Below are 13,262 nucleotides of genomic sequence, written 5' to 3'. Positions count from 1 at the left end.
ACCCAGCCAGTACTACAGTGACCAAGCCTGTACTACAGTGACCCAGCCAGTACTACAGTGACGCAGCCAGTACTACAGTGACCCAGCCAGCACTACAGTGACCCAGCCAGTACTACAGTGACCCAGCCAGTACTACAGTGACCCAGCCATTACTACAGTGACTCAGCCAGTACTAGAGTGACCCAGTCAATACTACAGTGACCATGCTATTACTACAGTGACCCAGCCAGTACTACAGTGACCCAGTCAGTACTACTGTGGCCCAGCCAGTACTACAGTGACCCATCCAGCACTACAGTGAAACAGTCACCATTACAGTGACACAGCCAGTCCTACAGTGACCCAGAACTACAGTGACTCAGCCATTACTACAGTGACCCAGCCTGTACTACAGTGACCCAGCCAGTACTACAGTGACCCAGCCACTACTACAGTGACCCAGCCAGTACTACTGTGACCCAACCAGGACTACAGTGACCCAGCCAGCACTACAGTGACCCAGCCAATAGTACAGTGACCCAGCCAGTACTACTGTGACCCAGCCAGCACTACAGAGACCTAGCCAATACTACAGTGACCCAGCCAGTACTACTTTGACCCCAGCCAGTACTACAGTGACCAAGCCAATACTACAGTGACCCAGCCAGTAACGCAGTGGCCCAGCCTGTACTACAGTGACCCAGCCAGTACTACAGTGACCCAACCAGTACTACAGTGACCCAGTCAGTACTACAGTGACCCATCCAGTACTACAGTAACCATGCCACTACTACAGTGACCCAGCTGGTACTACAGTTACCCAGCCAGTACTACAGTGACCCAGCCAGTACTACAGTGACCCAGCCAGCACTACAGTGACCCAGCCACTACTACAGTGACCCAGCCAGTACTACTGTGACCCAGCCAGTACTACTGTGACCCAGCAAGCACTACAATGACCCAGCCAATACTACACTGACCCAGCCGGTACTACTGTGACCCCAGTTAGTACTACAGTGACCCAGCTAATACTACAGTAACCAGCCAGTACTACAGAGGCCCAGCCAGTACTACAGTGACCCAGCCAGTACTACAGTGACTCAGCCATTACTACAGTGACCCAGCCAGAACTAGAGTGACCCAGCCGATACAACAGAGACCATGCCATTACTACAGTGACCCAGCCAGTACTACAGTGACCCAACCAGTACTACAGTGACCCAGCCAGTACTATTGTGGCCCAGCTAGTACTACAGTGACCCATCAAGCACTACAGTGACCCAGCCAGCACTACAGTGACACAGCCAGTCCTACAGTGACCCAGAACTACAGTGACTCAGCCAGTACTACAGTGACCCAGCCTGTACTACAGTTACCCAGCCAGTACTAGTGCCCCAGCCTGTACTACAGTGACCCAGCCAGTACTACAGTGACCAAGCCTGTACTACAGTGACCCAGCCAGTACTACAGTGACGCAGCCAGTACTACAGTGACCCCAGCCAGTACTACAGTGACCCAGCCAGTAATACAGAGACCCAGCAGGAACTACAGTGATCCAGACAGTACTACAGTGACCCAGCGAGTACTACAGTGTCCAAGCCTGTACTGCAGTGACCCAGCCAATACTACAGTGACCCAGCCAGTACTACAGTGACCCAGCTAGTACTATAGTGACCATGCCTGTTCTGCAGTTACCAAGCCAGTATTACAGTGACCCAGCCAGTACTACAGTGACTCCAGCCAGTACTACAGTGACCCAGCCAGTACTACAGTGACCCAGCCAGTACTACAGTGCCCACGCCATTACTACAGTGACCCCGCCAGTACTACAGTGACCAAGTACAACTGTGACAAAGTCAGTACAACAGTGTCCCAGCCAGTACTACAGTGACCAAGCCAGTACTACAGTGACCCAATACTACAGTGGCCCAGCCAGTACTACAGTGACCCAGCCAGTTCTACAGTTACCCAGCCAGTATTACAGTGACCCAGGTAGTACTACAGTGACTCAGCCAGTACTACAGTGACTCAGCCAGTACTGCAGTGACCCAGCCAGTACTACAGTGACCTAGCTAGTACTACAGTGACCCAGTACTACAGTGACCCAACCAGAACTACAGTGACCAAGTACTATAGTGACCCAGCCTGTAGTACAAAGACCCATTTAGGGCTACAGTGATCCAGCCAGTACTAAAGTGACCTTCCCAGTAATACACTGACCTAGCCAGTACTACAGTGACCCAGCCAGTACTACAGTGTCCCCGCCAGTACTACAGTGGCCCAGCCAGTACTACAGGGACCTAGCCAGTACTACAGTGACCAGGCCAGTACTAGTGTCCCAGCCAGTACTACAGTGTCCCAGCAAATACTACAGTGACCCAGACAGTACTACTGTGACCCAGCTAGTACTACAGTGTAAAGGCCAGTAATACAGTGACACAGCTAGTACTACAGTGTCCCAGCCAGTACTACAGTTACCCAGCCAGTACTACAGTGACCCAGTTAATACTACAGTGATCCAGCCAGTACTACAGTGACCCAGTTAATACTACAGTGATCCAGCCAGTACTACAGTGTCTCAGTCAGTACTACAGTATCCCACCCAGTACTTCAGTGACCCACACAGTACTACTGTGACCCAGCTGGTACTACAGTGTCCCAGCCAGTACTACAGTGACCCAGCAAGTACTACAGTGTCCCAGCCAGCACTACAGTGACCCAGCCAGTACTGCAGTGTCCCAGCCAGTACAACCGAGACCCAGACAGAAATACAGTGACCCTGCCTGTACTACAGTGTCCCAGTCCGTACTACAGTGACCCAGCCAGTAGTACAGTGACCCAGTACTACAGTGACCCAGCCAGTGCTACAGAGACCCAGCCAGTGCTACAGTGTCCCACGCAGTAGTACAGTGTTTCAGCCAGTACTACAGTGACCGCAGCCAGTACTACAGTGACCCAGCCAGTACTACTGTGACCCAGCCAGTACTACAGTGACCCAGAACTACAGTGACACAGCCACTCCTATAGTGACCCAGAACTACAGTGACACAGCCAGTACTACAAGAACCCAGCCTGTACTACAGTGACCCAGCCAGTACTACAGAGACACAGCCAGTACTACAGTGACCCAGCCAGTACTTCAGTGACCCAGCCAGTACTACAGTGCCCCAGCCAGTACTACAGTGACCCAGCCAGTACTTCAGTGACCCAGCCAGTACTACAGTGACCCAGTCAGTACTACAGTGACCCAGCCAGTACTTCAGTGACCCAGCCAGTACTACAGTGCCCCAGCCAGTACTACATTGACCCAGCCAGTACTACAGTGCCCCAGCCAGTACTACAGTGCCCCAGCCAGTACTACAGTGACCCAGCCAGTACTACAGTGACCCAGCCAGTATTACAGTGACCAAGCCTGTATTATAGTGAAACAGTCAGTACTACAGTGACGCAGCTAGTACTACAGTGACCCCAGCCAGTACTACAGAGACCCAGCCAGTTCTACAGTGACCCAGCCAGTACTACAGTGACACAGCCAGTACTACAGTGACCCAGCCAGTACTACAGTGACACAGCCAGTACTACAGTGACCCAGCCAGTACTTCAGTGACCCAGCCAGTACTACAGTGACCCAGCCAGTACTACAGTGCCCCAGCCAGTACTACAGTGACCCAGCCAGTACTACAGTGACCCAGCCAGTATTACAGTGACCAAGCCGGTACTACAGTGACCCTGCTAGTATTGCAGTGACTCAGTTATTACTTCAATGACTCAATCATTACTACAGTGACCCAGCCAGTACTACAGTGTCCCAGCCAGTACTACAGTGACCCAGCCAGTACTACAGTGACCCAGTACTACAGTGACCAAGCCAGTAGTACAGTGACCCAGTCAGTACTACAGTGACCCAGCCAGTACTACAGTGACCAAGCCAGTACTACAGTGACCCAGTCAGTACTACAGTGACCCAGCCAGTACTACAGTGACCCAGCTAGTACTTCAGTGACCCAGCCAGTACTACAGTGACCCAGCTAGTACTTCAGTGACCCAGCCAGTACTACAGTCACCCACTACTACAGTGACCCAGCCAGTACTACAGTCACCCAGCCAGTACTACAGTGTCCCACCTAATACTACAGTGACCCAGCCTGTACTACAGTGACCCAGCCAGTACTACAGTGACCCAGCTAGTTCTACAGTGATCTGATGGTGATTCTACAGTGATTCTACAGTGATGTGGATCTGGGGGGGTGGATCTGGGAGTGTGGATCTGGGGGATTGAATTGATGGGTGTGGATCTGGGGTGTGGATCTGGGGGTGTGGATCTGGGGATGCGGATCTGGGGGTGTGGATCTTCGGGTGTGGATCTGGGGGTGTGGATCTGGGGGTGTGGATCTGGGGGTGTGGATCTTGGGGTGTGGATCTGGGGGTGTGGATCTTGGGGTGTGGATCTGGGGGTGTGAGTCTGGAGGTGTGGATCTCCCTGTGAACGTGTGAGCGCCTTCTGAGGTCCTCACAAGTAAACAAACAAACAAACGCCGTGTGAGGTCCTCACAAGCACACCCACAACAAACAGAAGCAGTAGTGCCAATACCCTGCCAGGCGTGCCAGGCGTGCCAGGCGTGCCAGGCGTGCCAGGGAACGCAATGTTTGCCTGCAACATTTGTGTCATTAATTTATTTGCTCAAAAATTTCTTCACTAATATGATATGAGGCGTGACCTCATGGCCGGAACGGTAGTAATGCTGGGCATTAATAGTGAATGATGCCTAATGTCCTGGCACTCACCCTGGCACTCACCCTGACACTCAGGAGTGGCACTCAGCTCTCAGCCCAGCCAGGGGCCACACACCCAGACACTCACCCCAGGGGCCACACACCCAGACACTCACCCCAGGGGCCACACACCCAGACACTCACCCCAGGGGCCACACACCCAGACACTCACCCCAGGGGCCACACACCCAGACACTCACCCCAGGGGCCACACAGCCTGACACTCACCCCAGGGGCCACACACCCAGACACTCACCCCACGGGGCCACACACCCAGACACTCACCCCAGGGGCCACACACCCAGACACTCACCCCAGGGGCCACACACCCAGACACTCACCCCAGCGGCCACACACCCAGACACTCACCCCAGGGGCCACACAGCCAGACACTCACCCCAGGGGCCACACATCCAGACACTCACCCCAGGGGCCACACACCCAGACACTCACCCCAGGGGCCACACACCCAGACACTCACCCCAGGGGCCACACACCCAGACACTCACCCCAGGGGCCACACACCCAGACACTCACCCCAGGGGCCACACAGCCAGACACTCACCCCAGGGGCCACACATCCAGACACTCACCCCAGGGGCCACACACCCAGACACTCACCCCAGGGGCCACACACCCAGACACTCACCCCAGGGGCCACACAGCCAGATACAGTGTCCACTGGTGGTCATACAGTGTCCACTGGTGTCCATACAGTGTCACTGATGGTCATACAGTGTCCACTGATGGTCATGCAGTGTCATTGATGGTCATACAGTGTCACTGATGGTCATACAGTGTCACTGATGGTCATACAGTGTCACTGATGGTCATACAGTGTCACTGGTGGTCATACAGTGTCCACTGGTGGTCATACAGTGTCACTGGTGGTCATACAGTGTCCACTGGTGGTCATACAGTGTACACTGGTGGTCATACAGTGTCACTGGTGGTCATACAGTGTCACTGGTGGTCATACAGTGTCCACTGGTGGTCATACAGTGTCACTGGTGGTCATCCAGTGTCACTGGTGGTCATACAGTGTCCACTGTGGTCATACAGTGTCACTGATGGTCATACAGTGTCACTGGTGGTCATACAGTGTCCACTGATGGTCATACAGTGTCACTGATGGTCATACAGTGTCCACTGGTGGTCATACAGTGTCACTGGTGGTCATACAGTGTCACTGGTGGTCATACAGTGTCCACTGGTGGTCATACAGTGTCCACTGGTGGTCATACAGTGTCACTGGTGGTCATACAGTGTCACTGATGGTCATACAGTGTCACTGATGGTCATACAGTGTCACTGATGGTCATACAGTGTCCACTGGTGGTCATACAGTGTCACTGGTGGTCATACAGTGTCCACTGGTGGTCATACAGTGTCACTGATGGTCATACAGTGTCCACTGGTGGTCATACAGTGTCACTGGTGGTCATACAGTGTCCACTGGTGGTCATACAGTGTCACTGGTGGTCATACAGTGTCCACTGGTGGTCATACAGTGTCTGTTACGGCCCTCTCGGGACGCAACGGGGTCCTTACTCTGATGTTGTTAGAGAAGATATATGTATCCGTTCCGAGCCAGTAGTGGCTATCAAGGGATGAGATCCGTGACGCAAGTAACAAAAAGGGAGTAGGGAAAGAAGTTAAGAACTTAATATTATAATGTTCACCATCACCGATTAAATATATATAATAAAAGAGTACACAAGGGGAGGGGTATTAACACTTTACAAGGGGATTAATCTCAATCGATGTCTTCTACTGAAGACGCTGGTGCCATAACTCTCGGTGCCTTCTTCGTGGCCTCACGACGTGTCCTCTGAGAATGCCGAGCCTACTCGGGCCACAGGTCAGCCAAAACGCAGGTCCACTGGGGGCACCGTCGTGGAGGCCGTCAACCACACGTCCAGCTGGTCTGCTGGCAGGTACTGAGCCACCAAGGCTGGTACGGCCACTCCACGAACGATATAAGGGGTACGCCCTAGACAGGAGTCTCGTGTGATATCACTAATCACCCTCCTGTCCTCAATACCCCAGTGGATGATCGTCTCCAACAGTCGGTCCCGGGTAAATCCTTTCACTGCCACTCCACTGGCAGGCTAACACACCACAGTGTTCTTCCGGGGGGACGACGTCACAACAGCTGCAGCAAACTTCACAGTATGGAGACTGGCTGCCTCGGGTAGACTAACTCAACCTTCAACACAGCGGTCCCAGGTCGACTCTGTAAACAGACACGTCATCAATGACTGGGACACACTAGAACACCTTACTTACGGGCTCGGGCACAAACACCTGACGTATCCAGTCCATAGATGGCGCTGTCGTCGGAGCAACCACCTCACCAGAGGTCAGGAGCGGCTGTGTTGTGAGCTGCACAGGACTGGAAACTGGCCCTTGTGGCCGATATTCGCCGTCCTCATCCGGTGTCGTCGTTCGTTTGGCGGGGGTTTCGGGAGCTAATCCACAGATGGCGTAGTTGTTACTGCTCTTGCTCGGACGCTGGATCCGGGTTCGTAACACCTCCCCACCAAAAGGAATTTGGTTTGGGGTTCTATAAAAGAAACACAAACCAAATTAGTACGGCGACACTGCTCCAAATGGACTCACATGCATTATGAACTGGAGTGATGAGGCTGTCTCGCCCCCAGAACTGTCCTACTGGGCAATTCCGGCACAACGAGAACTTGAAGATTGAAGGCGATGCCCTGCCTGGCGTAACCTTCCACGTCTCCACTGCGATGTCAAGCAGGGGCATCATTTCACATGTCTCAAGTAAGGATCGGTGTAGACACGATCTGGGGCGACTCGACACTTCCCTGCGTCGTGGCACCGATGATGGCCGATCCCAGACGGTATTTCTAGTACCGGTCCGGTGGTCCTTCAGGGAGACGGGCACCTGGAATACAGGGGTCTGATAATTCAGAGTGATAGCGACAATGGGCAAGTCAGTACTTACTACACACTCCTCTACTAGGCCCACACCTAGTTTCCACAGGGCTGCTTGCACGTCGCAGATGGCATTCGCTCTGCCACCGTCAGGTCGACCAACGTTCCGTATAACGCTGCATTGAGGCTCAGCTATCACGCGGGGGGGTGTCAACCTGTCGGAAACAGTCACTCATATTATCATTTTTCGTACCTCCTGTATCTACCATTACCTTCCAGGTCCCTTCTTCAACTGCAACACTTGCAGTACAAATCTCCAATCCCTGGGACCTCTTCGCGATGTTCAAGGGAGCCATCATCCTTCGGGTCGTCCACTGATCCTCACTGAGAACACATACGAGCATCAAACAAAATATCGCTAAGAAACATGGGGCCAATTGAGGGATAAGCTTCCCGAGCCTTTCATGTCCATAACCGGCTATATCCATTAGCCTGGTTTGGACCAAAGAGGGCACTAGAACCTTTGCACATACCTCACATACCTCCGACGTCTGGGGAATCTCTGGCCGGTTCACTACACGCTGTAACTTGCCATACCGCAAGCACACATCCGCCTTCGCTCCAGACTCGTTGGTATCCGTGGGTGCCCGCACACAAGGCCTCTCTTCTTGCTCAGGTACCTCAGCCTTCTTAACCTCATGTTCCTTGTCGAGAGAAGAATTAGAAGTCTCTGCTAGAATATCGTCGATCTGCGGGTGAGAGGAAGGATTAAACACACTCCAATCCGGGTCTGTCTTTACCTGGACATTACCATTGCCTGTTGTCACCTCCGACCTTGCTGTTCTGGTAGACTCGTTCACAACCTTGGGAAGATTGATGCTCCAATCGGTCACCAAGTCGTTGGCTAGTACCACGTCAATCCCAGCCACAGGGAGGGTATCGACTACTGCCAACGCACATGTGCCGCTGAAATAAGGCGAGTCGAGATGTACTGGCACTAAGGGGGCGATGTACTGCGTCCTTGGAAACCCAACCAGGACAACCTTTTGTCGCCCATCCACACTTACTCCCTCGGGTAACGAGCTCTTCACGATCAGGGACTGGGCTGCTCCACTATCTCTGAGCACTACAATTGATCTACCAGTATGATCACTCGTTACATACCCGGTTGAAGTGTGAGGGGCCAACAAACTTGGTCCTTCCTGCGTCGTCGTCGACTGGTTTCCTACTGGTGGTGTAACACAGCTCATCAACATCACCTCCCTTCGTGCGCTGCCACCTCTTCTGCCTCGGCACCTAGCAGCTACGTGCCCTTTCTGCCCACAAGTCCAGCACACCATATTCCTCCTTGGACTACGGTGTTTCGGACTGCTAGGACTTGTTCTTCGAGGGCTACTTGGGGGCGTCTTCTTAGCGCTTTGTGGGATGGGTCTTTCTTCTTCTTCGTCGTGAGGTCTGTCAAACCGGCGCTGGTAATTCCTCGGGACGTACTTAGCAGACGGCCTATGAGTCAGGATATACTCTTCAGCCATGGTGGCTGCCGCACTCAAGGTCTCTACCTGCTGTTCCTCTAAGTACGTTTTGAGGTCTCCAGCCAAACAATCCTTGAAGTCCTCGAGCAGAATCAGCTGCTCGAGGTCTTCCCTGGTCTCCACCTTCCGAGAGGCACACCATTCCTGGAAAAGTCGCTCCTTGATTGTAGCGAATTCGGTGAAAGTGTGCTCTGAGGTCTTCTTCAGGTTTCTGAACTTTTGCCTATACGCCTCAGGTACCAATTGGTACGCCATGAGCACAACTTTCTTCACCATATCGTAATCGCCGGAGTCGTCAAGGGATAACGTAGAGTAAGCGATTTGGGCCTTCCCAGTCAAGACTGACTGTATCATGATGGCCCAATTCTCCCTTGGCCACTCCAAAGAGGCAGCGACTTTCTCGAAGGCTGCAAAGAATTTTGACACTTCCTTCTCATGGAATTTGGGGACCATTTTGATGTTGCGTACCGGATCGAAGCTACTGGTGTCCGTTGTTTGCCTCCGACCACCGCCTAATCGCAAAACTTCTAGTTCATGTTGTCTCTCTCTTTCCTCTTTGTCTTGTCGTTCTTGCCTGTCTCGTTTTCTCTCTCTCTTTCTCGTTCTTCCCTCTCTCGTCTCTCTTCGCTTTCTCTCTCTGCTTTCCTTTCTTCTAATTCTAAACGTCTCATCTCTAATTCTTTATCTTGTCTCTCTCGTTTCTCTTCTCTTTCTAATTCTAAACGCCTCATCGCCAATTCTTTTTCTTTCATCTCCATTTCTTTATCTTTTAATTCTCGTTCCATTTCTAACTTCTTCCATTCAATTTCCCGATTAATTTCCAGGGCACGCATCTTGACCGTTAGGAAGCTGATATTAAGCTCACCTGCATCACTGTCAACGTCACTGCCCTTATCTTCCTTTTCCGTGGAAGCTATGTCTGCACTTTCCTTTGTACTAGGAGTTTCGCCTTCCTGTTTCTCTTCTGCCTTCAGGTGCCGGTGTACCTTGGACAAGATCTCCACACGGGAATCACTGGCACGGATCTTGATCTCCAGGTAGGCGCTCACTAGTACAAGCTCTGGTTTACTCAGATATTTTAATCTGGCAAGACAATCTTCTCTGTTCAGAAAAGCCTGAACCTCGTCCAGATCGTCGATGGTAGCTTTGTCTGCCATTGTCACAGATGGAACACTTAACACACTGCTTACACGTTAGCACTTAACACACCGAGCACTGTTCTACGCCAATATTGCACTTTATCGCACCAAACACTGCACTTGCCAATATTGCACGTAATCACTTCGGGCACCGCACTACCCAATATTGCACTGAATCCAAGCGAACACTTCGCTCTACAATATTGCACTGAATCACTGAGCACCGCACTAGTCAATATTGCACTTAATCGCTTAATCACAGCGAACACCGCACTGCACAATATCGCACTTAGTCACTCTGAGCACCGCACAGGACGTATAACGTCACAATCGTCACACAGGGGGAATTATATACAGGGATTACGCCACTTCACCACCCCTGTCAAACATACTTAACAAGGGGACGGATCCCGCTGGGGATGCCAATTATGTTACAGCCCTCTCGGGACGCAACGGGGTCCTTACTCTGATGTTGTTAGAGGAAGATATATGTATCCGTTCCCGAGCCAGTAGTGACTATCAAGGGATGAGATCCGTGACGCAAGTAACAAAAAGGGAGTAGGGAAAGAAAGTTAAGAACTTAATATTATAATGTTCACCATCACCGATTAAATATATATAATAAAAGAGTACACAAGGGGGAGGGGTATTAACACTTTACAAGGGGATTAATCCTCAATCGATGTCTTCTACTGAAGACGCTGGTGCCATAACTCTCGGTGCCTTCTTCGTGGCCTCACGACGTGTCCTCTGAGAATGCCGAGCCTACCCGGGCCACAGGTCAGCCAAAACGCAGGTCCACTGGGGGCACCGTCGTGGAGGCCGTCAACCACACGTCCAGCTGGTCTGCTGGCAGGTACTGAGCCACCAAGGCTGGTACAGCCACTCCACGAACGATATAAGGGGTACGCCCTAGACAGGAGTCTCGTGTGATATCACTAATCACCCTCCTGTCCTCAATACCCCAGTGGATGATCGTCTCCAACAGTCGGTCCCGGGTAAATCCTTTCACTGCCACTCCACTGGCAGGCTAACACACCACAGTGTTCTTCCGGGGGTACGACGTCACAACAGCTGCAGCAAACTTCACAGTATGGAGACTGGCTGCCTCGGGTAGACTCACTCAACCTTCAACACAGCGGTCCCAGGTCGACTCTGTAAACAGACACGTCATCAATGACTGGGACACACTAGAACACCTTACTTACGGGCTCGGGCACAAACACCTGACGTATCCAGTCCATAGATGGCCCTGTCGTCGGAGCACCACCTCACCAGAGGTCAGGAGCGGCTGTGTTGTGAGCTGCACAGGACTGGAAACTGGCCCTTGTGGCCGATATTCGCCGTCCTCATCCGGTGTCGTCGTTCGTTTGGCGGGGGTTTCGGGAGCAAATCCACAGATGGCGTAGTTGTTACTGCTCCTTGCTCGGACGCTGGATCCGGGTTCGTAACAGTGTCACTGATGGTCATACAGTGTCCACTGGTGGTCATACAGTGTCACTGGTGGTCATACAGTGTCCACTGGTGGTCATGCAGTGTCCACTGGTGGTCATACAGTGTACACTGATGGTCATACAGTGTCACTGATGGTCATACAGTGTCCACTGGTGGTCATACAGTGTCCACTGGTGGTCATACAGTGTCCACTGATGGTCATACAGTGTCACTGGTGGTCATACAGTGTCCACTGGTGGTCATACAGTGTCACTGGTGGTCATACAGTGTCACTGGTGGTCATACAGTGTCCACTGGTGGTCATACAGTGTCCACTGGTGGTCATACAGTGTCCACTGGTGGTCATACAGTGTCCACTGATGGTCATACAGTGTCACTGGTGGTCATACAGTGTCACTGGTGGTCATACAGTGTCACTGATGGTCATACAGTGTCACTGATGGTCATACAGTGTCACTGGTGGTCATACAATGTCCACTGGTGGTCATACAGTGTCACTGATGGTCATACAGTGTCACTGATGGTCATACAGTGTCACTGATGGTCATACAGTGTCACTGGTGGTCATACAATGTCCACTAGTGGTCATACAGTGTCACTGGTGGTCATACAGTGTCACTGATGGTCATACAGTGTCCACTGGTGGTCATACAGTGTCACTGATGGTCATACAGTGTCCACTGGTGGTCATACAGTGTCACTGATGGTCATACAGTGTCACTGGTGGTCATACAGTGTCACTGGTGGTCATACAGTGTCCACTGGTGGTCATACAGTGTCACTGATGGTCATACAGTGTCACTGATGGTCATACAGTGTCCACTGGTGGTCATACAGTGTCACTGGTGGTCATACAGTGTCCACTGGTGGTCATACAGTGTCACTGATGGTCATACAGTGTCACTGATGGTCATACAGTGTCACTGGTGGTCATACAGTGTCCACTGGTAGTCATACAGTGTCACTGATGGTCATACTGTGTCCACTGGTGGTCATACAGTGTCACTGATGGTCATACAGTGTCACTGGTGGTCATACAGTGTCACTGATGGTCATACAGTGTCCACTGGTGGTCATACAGTGTCCACTGGTGGTCATACAGTGTCACTGATGGTCATACTGTGTCCATTGGTGGTCATACAGTGTCACTGGTGGTCATACAGTGTCACTGGTGGTCATACAGTGTCACTGGTGGTCATACAGTGTCACTGGTGGTCATACAGTGTCCACTGGTGGTCATACAGTGTCACTGATGGTCATACAGTGTCACTGGTGGTCATACAGTGTCACTGGTGGTCATACAGTGTCACTGATGGTCATACAGTGCTACTGGTGGTCATACAGTGCTACTGGTGGTCATACAGTGTCACTGGTGGTCATACAGTGTCACTGGTGGTCATACAGTGTCACTGGTGGTCATACAGTGTCCACTGATGGTCATACAGTGTCCACTGGGTGGTGTCATACAGTGTCCATGATGGTT

Source organism: Procambarus clarkii, chromosome 48 (genome assembly GCF_040958095.1).
Source record: "Procambarus clarkii isolate CNS0578487 chromosome 48, FALCON_Pclarkii_2.0, whole genome shotgun sequence".
NCBI classification, from domain to species: domain Eukaryota; kingdom Metazoa; phylum Arthropoda; class Malacostraca; order Decapoda; family Cambaridae; genus Procambarus; species Procambarus clarkii.
The sequence above is the reverse complement of the archived record's forward strand: the minus strand, read 5'-3'. Positions refer to the sequence as shown.